The 13,538-nt window shown below is 39.7% G+C and overlaps 1 protein-coding gene across 9 annotated transcripts in view; it reads right to left on the bottom strand.

Annotated features, from left to right (window-relative positions):
* PTPRA (protein tyrosine phosphatase receptor type A) overlaps positions 1–13,538 on the bottom strand; it is a 162,762-nt gene that overhangs the window by 88,791 nt on the left and 60,433 nt on the right. The window lies entirely within an intron of this gene.

The following is a 13,538-nucleotide window of genomic DNA, read 5'->3' on the forward strand; positions in this document are numbered from 1 at the left end:
TATCTTAAAGATATATATGTATCTTTAAGATAAGATATACATATATATATATATATATATTTTTTTTTTTTTTTTTTTTTTGAGATGGAGTCTCACTCTGTCACCCAGGCTGGATTACAGTGGCATAATCTCAGCTCACTGCAACCTCTATCTCCCGGGCTCAAGTGATTATCATGCCTCAGCCTCTCGAGTAGCTGGGATTACAGGCACCTGCCACTATGTCTGGCTAATTTTTGTATTTTCAGAAGAGACAGGGTTTCACCATGTTGGCCAGGCTGGCCTCAAACTCCTGACCTCAAGTGATCCACCTGCCTTGGCCTCACAAAGTGCTGGGATTACAAGTGTGAGCCACTGCACCCGGCCGTGTGTGTGTGTGTGTGTGTGTGTGTGTGTGTGTGTATGTATATACTTACCTGTCAATTATAATCAAGCTCCACGCTCCATACAGACCAGAGAGGTCTGCTCTGCTCACAAGACCTACCCAACATCCAGCAAAGTACTCCACACATAATAGGTATATTAGGTAGTGAAGTGAAGTTGACCACCCCTGTAGGGACTACAGCCCTGCTTAAAAGCAAATCGGTCCCTGAAACTGAATTAAAATGATTGAAGACTCCTAGGCAAAGTTAGAAACAAACAAATCCTCTCTTGAAAAATATATCATAAGTCTCAGGTTATTTCTACAAATAATTTTAAAACTACAGTGTCTAGTCCATAAAAAGGCAACATGAGAATCAGTAAAAAACAGACAATAAGAACAGTCCTGAATTTTAGTCAAGATTGGTATAAAAATGTAATAGCAGATCTGAAAAAAAGATCTTAATGGATAAATTTAAGAACAGATAAAATATAGCTGAAGAGAGAATTAGTGAGCTGGAAAATAGGTCAAAAGGAAGTATCTAGAATGAAGCAGAGAGAAGCAAAAAGATTTATAAAAAAATTCCAAGGCGAAAGTAAGAGGTATAAAGGATACAATGAAATGATCTAACCTACATGTAATTCCAGTTTCAGAAAAGCAGAAAGGGAGAAATGGAACAGAAGAAATATTTGAAGAACAGACGAAGGCTGAAAATTCTCCAAAACTGAGGAAAAACATCAAACCACAGATCCAAGAAGCCCTAAAACCCCCCAAGCAGATAAACAAAAAGAAAATCTGTGTCTAGATATACAACAGTGAAATTTCTGAAAACCAAATAATTATTTAAAAACAATTTTTTTAAGCACTCAAAAGGAAAAAAGACACTGTGGCAGTTTGTTTGCAAAGATAGCTACATAAAATCCCATCCTTGTACACATGCCTTTTACAGTGAGACACTGCCACTCCTATCAACAGGTGAAGTTTATTTCTCCATTCCTTTAATTTGAGCTGGCCCTCTGACTTGCTTAAATCAATAAAATGCAGAAGTAATAGTGTGTCTTCCAAGTTGATACCTCAAGAGAACTTGCAGCTGTCATTTGGCTCTATGGAAACACTGCTGTCATAATATGAGAAGCTTTGGCTCACTTCCTTACATTAAGAGAGAGGCCCAATCAACAAGTGACACCAACTGCCAGACATGTGCTTGAGACAATCTGAGTCCCAAATGAACCATTAGATGATTACAGTTGCATGAATGACTCCAATCAAAACCAGCAGAGGGGCCGGGCGTGGCGGCTCATGCCTGTAATCCCACCACTTTGGGAGGCTGAGGCAGGTGGGTCATTTGAGGTTAGGAGTTTGAGACCAGCCTGGCCAACATGGTGAAACCCCATCTCTACTAAAAATAAAAAAATTAGCCAGGCAGTAGTGGTGTGCGTCCGTAATTGCAGCTACTCAGAAGGTTGAGACAGAAGAATTGCTTGAGCCTGGGAGGCAGAGGTTACAGTGACCCGAGATTGTGCTACTGCACTCCAGCCTGGGTGGCAGAGTGAGACACTCTGTCAAAAGAAAAGAAAGAAAAAAAAGAACCAGTAGAGGAACCAAACAGCTACCCAGCACTGATTGATATTCACAGAACTGTGAGCCAATTTTAGATGGCTGTTGCTTTAAAATATGAAATTTGGGGATGTTTTGCTAGGCATCAATAGAAAATGGATACAAAAATATTTTCGTCAAAGAAAACAACTAGATTAACAGCTGATCATAATACTGAAGCATTACCTTTTTCTTAAACTTGAGAATTTAAGTTGCAGGATATCAAGAAGGGTAAACATCAACAAAATAATTTGCTTCCTCTTCTAGAGAAAGGAATAGTGTGTTTTCAGCTACATGCAAGATAGTTCTTTCATTCTAAGCAGAAGTATGACTTTGTTATTGTCTTTATTTGGAGATTAATAATGGCTTAAGGAGATACCTAAGGGTGCCAAGCTGACAAAGGGTAGACTTGTGATTGTTAATTTCACTGGGCCGCATCACAGTGTCCACGTATTTGGTTAAAGGTTATTCTGGATATTTCTGTGAGGGTTTTTTTTGGATGAGATTTACATTTAAATCAATGGACCTTGAGTGCAGCAAGGTTGCCCTCCATAATGTAGGTGGGCTTCATCCATATGACTGAAGGTCTGAATAGCACAAAAGGCTGACCTCCTCCATGCAAGAGGGAATTCTCCAGCAGACTACCCTTGAACTTGAACTGCAGTTCCTTCCTGGGTCTCTAGTCTGCTAGCCTCCCCGACTGAATCAATTCCTTAAAATAAATCTATATAATATGTATGTAATATATGACTAATATTTAATATAATAAGCATATATTCAACACAATTTCAGTACTACCCCCTTATCTGGGGGGGGGGGGGATATGTTCCGAGACTCCCAGTAGATGCCTGAAACCATAGATGGTACTGAACCCTACATAAACTATATTTCGTTCCTATACAAACGTACCTATGGTAAACTTTAATTTAGAAATAAGGCACAGTAAGAGATTAACAGCAACAACTTATAATAAAATAGAACAACTGTAACAATATGCTACCACTATTGCACTTTGGGCCATTATTAAGTAAAATAAGCATTACTTGAACACAAGCACTGCAGTATTGCTACAGTTGATCTTATAACCCAGATGGCTAAGGGACTAATGGGTGGATAGTGACTAGAGCATGGATAAATCAGACAAAGGGATGATTCAAGTCCTGGGCTGGATGGAGCAGGATAGGTGCAAGGTTTCATCATGCTACTTAGAATAGTACACGAAACTTATGAATTGTTTATCACTGAATTTTCCGTTTAATATTTTCAGACTGTAGTTAGCCATGGGTAATTGAAACTGCGAATAAGAATGAAACTACAGATAAGAATATGTATATATATAATATATTTTAAATAATATAAAATATATTTTAATATAACATATATAAAGTATTATATAAATATAAAAGCATATATATATACACACACACACATATATATAAAAATAAAATAAGCCAGGTGCGGTGGCACATGCCTGCAGTCTCAGTGACCTGGAAGGCTGAGACAGGAGTATTGCTTAAGCCCAAGTGTTCGAGGCTGTAATGGGCTATGATCACATCACTATATTCCAGTGTGAATGATAAGTCAAGACCATGTCTGGAAAAAATAAATAAAAATTTTTAAAAAACAAAATGAAATAAAACACACCTATAACCTATTGAATCTGTTTCTTGAAGAACCCTAACTAATATAGACAGAAGCCAGAAGACAAACAAATGAATATTTTCAAAGGGCAAAAAAAAATTTGCCACCAAAAAATTATTATATTTATATTAAAACATTAAAATATTTATATATATTATAAAATTATATTTTAAGAACCTAAAGGTAAAAAAAAAAAATTCACTCGGTTGCCCAGGCTGGAGTACAGTGGCACAATCTCGGCTCACTGCAACCTCTCTCTCCTGGGTTCAAGCAATTCTCCTGCCTCAGCCTCCTGGGTAGCTGGGATTACAGGTGCCCACCACCATGCCTGGCTAATTTTTGTGTATTTAGTAGGGACCCATGTTTCGCTATGCTGGCCAGGCTGGTCTTGAACTCCTGACCTCAAGTGACCCACTGGCCTCCGCCTCCAAAAGTGCTGGGATTACAGGTGTGAGCCACCACGTTTGGCCCCTAAAGGCAAAATTTAAAAACCTTCAGACCAAGAAAACTCAAGACAATTCATTAGCAGCAAAACAATACTAAGAAGTTATTAAAATATGTTCTTCAAGCAGAAAGTAAATAATCTCAATAAGGTTAAAAAAGCAGTGACGAAAAATGGAAATGGTAATATGTAGATAGATCTAAATGAATGGTGACCATATAAAACAATAATAATGTCTTATGGGTTTTAAAACACATATGATTAGAATACACAAATTATATATATATAATATGGAATGGATATATATATATATGTGGAACAGATGAGAGAAGTTAAAAGTGTTCCAAGATCTTTGTATTGTCTAAGAACAAATATACTAATACATCAATTACATTAATGTGATACACGTAGGCTATGTGTTGTAATCTGTAGGGTAACCACTAAAAGAACAGGGTCTATAACTTGGCAAGAGAGGAAAAAGCTAGGATAGTAAAAAAGTCTATCAATCCAAAAAGCAAGAAAAAACAGAAAAAGGAACATGCTGGCATATTATTATAATTGTTGTATTTTATTATTAGTTATTGTTAATTTTTTACTGTGCCTAATTTATAAATTAAACTTTATCACAGCTATGTATTTATAGGGAAATATATATCTGTGGTTTCAGGCATCCACTGGGAGTCTTGGAACATAGTGCCTCCCCCAGATAAGAAGGTACTACTGTAATTATATTATATGTCATATTAAGTATATATTAATTCTAGGTAGTAGCCACATTATATATTATATTAAATATATATCATATAGATTTATTTTAAGGAATTGACTCATAATAGAAGAGGCTGGCAGGCTGGAGATTCAGGCAGGAGTTGCAATTCAAGTGCAAAGGCAGACTGCCAGAGAATTCCCTCTTGCTTGGGGGAGGTGAGCCTTTTGTTCTATTCAAATCTTTGAGGAAAATAGAAAGCAAAGAATATATTAACTATATTAAACAAACTAAATGCTCCAATTAAAATACAAAAATTATAAAACCTAATAATAAAACCCCTCATTTATATGCTGTTGAAAAGAGACATTTTTAAGCTTAAGGATATAGAAAAGTTGAAAATAAAAGACAGGAATAAAATAAGCCATGAAAATACTAGTGTAACACTGAGGTCAAAATCTGACAAAACACACAAAAAAGAAAATAACTTTAACTGTAAAATCTTAAAATCCTAGCAAAGAAAAAGCAGCATATGTTATCATTATACCATAACCTGATCAACTAAGGCTTATTTCAAAAATTTAACCATGGTCCACTATTGGGAAACATATTAATAAAAATCCTCACAAAAAATAATTCAAAAATATAAAAAGCCATATGATAAACCTGATGAATGCTGGTTTACAGAACTGGTTTTCTTTAAAAAGGCAATCATTGGGGAAATAACCCACTTACTCAGTATTTACTATGGGCTAGGCCCTGTTCCTTCTACTAGAAAGTGAACGAATTCTAACAGAATCCCTATCTTCATGAAGCTTACAGTCTAGTAGCAGAAAACTGACATTAAACAAATCACCTCACAGACAAATACGAGAAGTGATAGAAAAGAGAATTATAGGACTCTAAGAGCCTACAGAAGAAGAAAATTTGACCTAGTCAGGGAGCTCAGCCAAGGCCTCCCTAAGGCACTGAGACTCCTGAGCTGACAAGAAGAAGAGGAACAGAAATCAGGGAGGCATTAAGAAGGGCAGGGAAGTCCATGCTAGTCAGTAACCTCAGAAAGGGTAGGAGCAGGGTGTGAAAGAAGCCACTGTGTCTGAAGCATAAAGAGCAAAGGGGAGCAGGTGCCAGGAAGCTGGAGATGTATACAGGGTAGGGCCACACAAGGGTGATTTTTCTTTGTCCTATAAGCATTAAGAAGCCTTTGAATAACAGAAGCATGACAGTGATCTACCTGCCCTGCATTTTGGAATGAACACTTCATTTAGCTGGGTGTAGAGAACATAGCACTGGATGTGGACAGTCCAGTTTGATGTTACTGGTGGAGCTGCAAAAGTGTTACAAGTAAGGAGATATTCAGGAAGTAAACTGCACAGGGCATGATAATAGATTTGCTTTTGGGGTGACAGGGAGTGGTGAATGCTACTCCTCTTTGGTTTCTGATTTACCTAACAGATGCCATCCGGTAAGTCAGATAACAGAGGAAAAGAGGCAAGGCGCAGTGGCTCATGCCTGTAATCCCAGCACTTTGGGAGGCCAAGGAGGGCAGATCACCTGAGGTCAGGAGTTTGAGACCAGCCTGGCCAACATGGTGAAACCCCATCTCTACTAAAAATACAAAAATTAGCCTGGTGTGGTGGTGGGCACCTGTAATCCCAGCTACTAGGGAGGCCGCGGCAGGAGAACTGCTTGAACCCAGGAGGCAGAGGTTGCAGTGAGCCGAGATCGTGCCACTGCACTCCAGCTTGGGTAACAGAGAGAGACTATCTCAAAACACAACAACAACAACAACAACAACAACAACAACAACCCAAAGAAAAGAACCAATTTTGTGAGAGAAATATCTCACAAATACCTAGAAACCAGAAACAAAAGAATTTTTCACCTGAGAAAATTATGTTTTTTTTCTTTCTATTCCTTTGAGACGGAGCCTCGCTCTTCCCCCCAGGCTGGAGTGCAGTGGCGCGATCTGTGCTCACTGCAAGCTCCGCCTCCCAGGTTCACGCCATTCTCCTGCCTCAGCCTCCTGAGTAGCTAGGACTACAGGCACCTGCCACCACGCCCGGCTAATTTTTTTTTATATTTTTAGTAGAGACGGGGTTTCACCGTGTTAGCCAGGATGGTCTTGATTTCCTGACCTTGTGATCTGCCCGCCGCAGCTTCTCGAAGTGCTGGGATTACAGGCTTGAGCCATCGCGCCCGGCCGAAAATTATGTATCTTGAAATACCAGTATCACTAAAGCAGAACAAGAAAGGGATGCTGGTTATCACCTCTAGGATTTACAAATCATCTGGAAAAAGGGCTGGCAATTAAGTCTCAGCTTCAACTACTCAACTATGCTGTCATACCATGAAGGCAGACATAGACAATATATAAACAAATGAACATGGCATATTCTAATAAAACGTTGAAATTTGAATTTCATATAATTTCTTTTTTTTTTCTCTCTCTCTTTCTCTCTCTGAGACAGGAGGATCCCATGAGCCTGGGAGGTCGAGGCTGAAGTGAGCTGTGTTTATACCAATGCACTCCAGCATGGGTGACAAAGTGAGACCTGTCTCCAAAAAAAAGGAAAACCTATTCTGAGCTTGTCTGCCATACCAAAATAAGAAGTGAGCTGGATATGGGAAACAGATTATAGTTTGCCAATCCCTGTTCCAAAAGTAGATAATGGGATAAGAAAACAGCCAGGTATAGGGGTATATACCTGTAGTCCCAGTTACTTGGAAGGCTGAGGGAGGAGGATTGCCTGAGCACAGGAGTTCAAGTCCAGCCTAGGCGATACAGTGAGACCTGGTCTCTTTAAAAAAAAAAAAAAAAAAAAAAAAAAGACATAATTATTTGGGGAAAACCTCCTAACTGTTATTTGTATTTGAAAGACTATGTACACAGGTTAAAACAAACTACTGGAACTAAACATAAAGTTCATAATTTAAAATTACAGCAGGGATTTACAGTTCAGGAAAAGATGGAGTAAGCATATTCCACCCTATTCCTCCCACTGATTTCTTTTTTTGGGGGGGACGGAGTTTCACTCTTGTTGTCCGGGCTGGAGTGCAATGGCGCGATCTCAGCTCACTACAACCTCCACCTCCTGGGTTCAAACGATTCTCCTATCTCAGTCTCCCGAGTAGCTGGGATTATAGGTGCCCCCCACCAGGCCCGGCTAATTTTTTTGTATTTTTAGTAGAGACGGGGTTTCACTATGTTGGTCAGGCTGGTCTCGAACTCCTCACCTTAGGTGATCCGCTCGCCTTGGCCTCCCAAAGTGCTGGGATTACAGGCATGAGCCTCCGTGCCCGGCCCTTCCCACTGATTATGATCAAACATTCTAGATGAAATTCATGATACAAATGACAGAAAAATTCTGAAAAGTAGAAAAAAGAAGGTAGATTGGCTAGGGACCAGGGAACATGAGGACTGACCCAACAGGAAGCTCCCTATTTTTTTGTTTGGTTTGGTTTAACTTGTGATATGCCGTAGTCCAAGCTCTAAAGCCACAATCTGCAAGAACCAGTAAGCACAGACAAGAAAGTGCCAAGAAAAGCCTGCCCTCTCTAGGTAAAGGACTGGGAAAGGGGCAGCTCAGCAGACAAAAACATTTTGACCATGCCTATCCTACTCCAGGCAAACTAAAAAAAGGGGGGGTATCCCTCCTTTTCCTCACCAGACACTGTGGCCCAGAAATTGTGAACAGCATTCTGCCTTCCAACACAACTCTGCCATAACGAGGTGGCACGTCTTTTCCCACTTCTCCATGTTACAGCTGCACAGAATGTGGGTGAAGTCATCTTTCTCTACCCTGGAATAACTAGATGGAGTCCTAATCCCAGCAAAACTACAGAATTGGGAAAGGATTATGGTGAGGAGAGAGCTAGAGAAATGAATTCTCTAAATCTGTGTATGAAATCCTAAATGTGCCTCTGAGCAATCCATGTGTAAAAATGATCAGAAACAACACAGCAAAAGGCATGAACACTGCTCTGGAATAACACCTAAATTTCAGACTGGCCTCTCAGTAGCACAGACCAGAACAGTAAAACAAGACTGAAAACTTAACCACAGCCAAAAAAAATGGGCCAGGGTATGTGTCCTAAACCTAAAAAGGTTGACTGTCTGTTAAATATAAAAATTTAAATAGGAACCAGAATCTCATAGCACAATATTCCAAGTGCCAGGATGCAATCCAAAACTATTCATTATACCAGGAACATGAAAATCTCAACTTGAATGAAAAAAGGCAATCAACAGATGACAATACCAAGATAATATAGATTTTGGAATTATTTGAAAAGAATTTAAAACAGCGCTCATGAAACTGCTCAAACAAGACATTATAAACACTCAGCATATAGAAGACATAAGGAGTACCAAATGCAATTTTTAAAAATAAAATTTCTGGCCGGGCGCGGTGGCTCAAGCCTGTAATCCCAGCACTTTGGGAGGCCAAGACGGGCGGATCACGAGGTCAGGAGTTTGAGACCATCCTGGCTAACACGGTGAAACCCCGTCTCTACTAAAAAATACAAAAAACTAGCCGGGCGAGGTGGTGGGCGCCTGTAGTCCCAGCTACTCGGGAGGCTGAGGCAGGAGAATGGCGTAAAAACCCGGGAGGCGGAGCTTGCAATGAGCTGAGATCCGGCCACTGCACTCCAGCCTGGGCGACACAGCGAGACTCCGTCTCAAAAAAAAAAAAAAATAAATAAAATAAATAAATAAAATAAAATTTCTGAAATTAAAAAGACCCAGTGGATGGGCTCAACAGCAAAACAGAAATGATAGAGGAAACAAATTAGTAAACTTAAATGAATGGAAATCATCCAGTCTGTACAAGAGAGAAAGTAGATTGAAAAGTAATTAACACAGTTTCAAAGTCCTGTGGGATAATAACAAAGATCTAACATTCATGCTATCAGGGTCCCAAGAGTAAGAGAACGAACAGATAAATGAAAAAAAAAAATTGAAGAAATAATGGCTAAAAACCATCTACGGGTGCGGTGGCTCACGCTTGTAATCCCAGCACTTTGGGAGGCCGAGGCATGGGGATCATCTGAGGTCAAGAGCTCTAGACCAGCTTGGCCAACACGGTGAAACCCTGTCTCTACTAAAAATACAAAAAATGAGTTGGGTGTGGCGGTGGGCACCTGTAATCCAAGCTACTTGGGGGAGGCTGAGGCAGGAGACTTTCTTGAATCCAGGAGGCGGAGGTTGTGGTGAACCGAGATCAAGCCACTGCACCCCAGCCTGGGCAACACAGCAAGACTCTGTCACAAAAAAAGAAAAAACCAAAAACAAAAACATCCATCCATCCATCCATCCATCCATCCATCTGTTTTAGAGGTGGGGGTCTCACTATGTTGTCCTGGCTGGTCTCAAACTCCTGGGCTCATGAAATCCTCTTACCTTGGCCTCTCAAAGTGCTGGGATTATGGGCATGAGCCATCACACTCAGCCTCAAATTTAGATATAAATTTACAGAATCAAACTTCTAAAAACTAAACAAAAGTCCTGAAATCAACTAGAGAGAAACAACCTATTACTTATAGAAGAATAACAATTTGAAAGACCACAGATTTTTCATCAGGAACCATGGAAACCACAAGGATGGATAAAATATTTTTCAAATGCTGAAAGAAAATAACTATCAAGCCAAAATTCTATAGACAGTGAAAATATCCTTCAGAAATAAAAATGAAATAAAAATACTGGCAGATGAACAAAACTAAAAATGTGTCAGCAACAGATCAGCTTTGAAAAGAATGGCTAAAGAAACTCTGTCAGAAAGGAAGTAAATGATAGAAGAAAACCTCAAATAGAAGTAAAGAAAAAGCAATGGAAAGGGTGAGTGTGTGTGTCTATCTATGCATATATCCATATATGTGTTATGCATATATGTATGTTTATTCATATACATATACACATACTTACACTAAGCAATTCTTCTCTTGAGTTTTAAAAATTATGTTTGATGGTTGAAAGTAAAAATGACAGCAGTGCCTGATGTGGTTCTCCTTGTATGTAGAGGTAATATTTAAGACAATTGTGCCATAAAGAAGGAAGGTGTGCCAGGCACAATGGCTCACACTTGTAATCCCAGCAATTTGGGAGGCCGAGGCCAGCGGATCATGAGGTCAGGAGATCGAGACCATCCTGGTCAACATGGTGAAACCCCATCTCTACTAAAAATACAAAAATTAGCTGGGTGTGGTGGCATGCACCTGTAATCCCAGCCAATCAGAGGGGCTGAGGCAGGTGAATGGCTTGAACCCGGGAGGTGGAGATTGCAGTGAGCCAAGATCACGCCACTGCACTCCAACCTGGTGACAGAGCGAGACTCCACCTCAAAAAAAAAAAAAAAAAGCAAGGTAGAAGGAACTAAAAGGTGGTAAAGTTTCTACATTCTACTTAAGGTGGTAAAAAGTTGATATTAATAGACTGTAATAAGTTATCTACATATATACTCCTAGAGCTATCACACAAAAAACTTCATAAAGAGATATACTCGAAATACTAAAAAATGTTCAAGGAACCCACTGTAAAACAGGAAAGGGAAAACAGAACAACAAAAATAATGAACGAAACAAAAATGGCAAATTTAAATCCAAAGTTATCAAAAATTATATTAAATATAAATGGTTTATACATACCAACTAAAAGAAATGAGTAGAACTGATTCTTTTAAAAAAGAACCCAACTAGACCAGGTGTAATGGTTTATGCTTGTAATTCCAGCACTTTGGGAGGCCAAGGTAGGTGGATCACTTCAGCCCAGGAGTTTGAGACCAGCCTAGGCAACATGGAAAAACCCTGTCTCTACCAAAAAAACCCCAAACAAAACAAAAATTAGCCAGGTGTGATGGCATGCATCTGTAATCCCAGCTACTCAGGAGGCTGAGGTGGAGGACTGATTGAGTCTAGGAGGTTGAGGCTGCAGTGAGCCATGATCGCACCACAGCACTCCAGCTTGGGCGACAAAAGTGAGACCCTGTCTCAAAAAAAAAAAAAAAAGACCTAGGCCAGGCATGGTGGCTCATGTCTATAGTACCAACATTTTGGGAGGCCCAGGCAGGCATATTGCTTGAGCCCAGAAGTTCAAGACCAGCCTGGGCAACACAGCAAGACCCTGTCTCTATTACAAAAAAAAAAAAAAAAAAAAAAAAAAACCCAACTATATGCTATCTATAAGAAACTTACTTCAAATATAGTTATGTGTCACACAGTAAGGACACATTCTGAGAAATGCACCATTATACAATAAGGTGACAAGGTAAATAAGTATAGCCATTATGGACAACATGTATGGAGATTCCTCAAAAAAATTAAAAATAAGGCTGGATGCAGTGGCTCATGGCTGTAATCTCAGCACTCTGGGAGACCAAGACAGGAAGACTGCTTGAAGCCAGGAGTTTGAGACCTGCCTGGTCAATATTGTAAGACCCTGTCTCTACAAATAATTTTTTTTTTTTTTTTTTTGAGATGGATTTTCACTCTTGTCGCCCAGGCTGGAGTGCAATGGCAAGATCTTGGCTCACTGCAACCTCTGCCTCCCGGGTTCAAGTGATTCTCCTGCCTCAGCCTCCCAAGTAGCTGGGATCATAAGCATATGCAGCCATGCCCAGCTAATTATTTTGTATTTTTAGTAGAGATAGGGTTTCACCATGGTGGTCAGGCTAGCATCGAACTCCTGACTTCAGGTGATCCATCCGTCTCGGTCTCCCAAATTGCTAGGATTACAGGCATGAGCCACCACACCTGGCCTCTACAAACAATTTTTAAAAATTAGCTGAGTATAGTGGCACGTGCCTGTAGTAGGGAAGCTGAGGTAAAGCACTTGAGCCTACAGGGAGCTATGATTGCACTACTGTGCTACAGCCTTGGTGACAGAGCGAGACCCTGTCTCTAAACAACAAAATTAAAAAACAAAAAATTTTAAATAGAACTACTGTATGATTCAGTAATTCCCCCTACTGGATATATATCTAAAGGATATAACTAATATGGGTATGTTGAAGAGATATCTGTACTACTATGTTCATTGCAGCATTATTCACAATAGCTAAGATATGAAATCAACCTGTTTTCATTCATAGATGGACGAATGGAGAAAGAAAATGTGGCATACATACACAATGGAACACTATTCAGCCTTAAAAAAAGAATAAATTCTGTCGTTTGTGATAACATGGATAAACCTGGAGGACATTATGTTAAACGAAATAAGCTAGACACAGAAAGACAAATATCACACGATCTCACTTACATGTGGAGTATAAAAAGTTGAACTCATAGAAATAGAGAGTAAAATGGTGGTTACCAGAGGTTGGTGGGTAGGGGAATTGGGGAAATACTAGACAAAGGACACAAAATTCAGTTAGGAGGAGTAAGTTCAAGAGATCTATTGCTCATCATGGAGACTACAGTTAATAACTATATTGTATGTATTTTAAAAAGGGATATTAATATGTCATTTTTATTGAACAAAGTAGCATTACAGAAAAGGTGATTTCAGAGGCTGGGCACAGTGGCTCATGACTGTAATCCCAGCACTTTGGGAGGCCGAGGCAAGCGGATCACCTGAGGTCAGGAGTTTGAGATCAGCCTGACCAACATAGCAAAACACCATCTCTACTAAAAATACAAAAATTAGCTGGGTGTGATGGTGGGCGCCTGAAATCCCAACAACTCAGGAGGCTGAGGCAGGAGAACTGCTTGAACCTGGGAAAGGAAGGTTGTAGTGAGCCAAGATCGTGCCACTGGGTTCCAGCCTGGGCAAAAAAGCGAGACTCCAACAAAAA

The sequence above is a fragment of the Papio anubis genome, chromosome 16, assembly GCF_008728515.1.
Source record: "Papio anubis isolate 15944 chromosome 16, Panubis1.0, whole genome shotgun sequence".
NCBI classification, from domain to species: domain Eukaryota; kingdom Metazoa; phylum Chordata; class Mammalia; order Primates; family Cercopithecidae; genus Papio; species Papio anubis.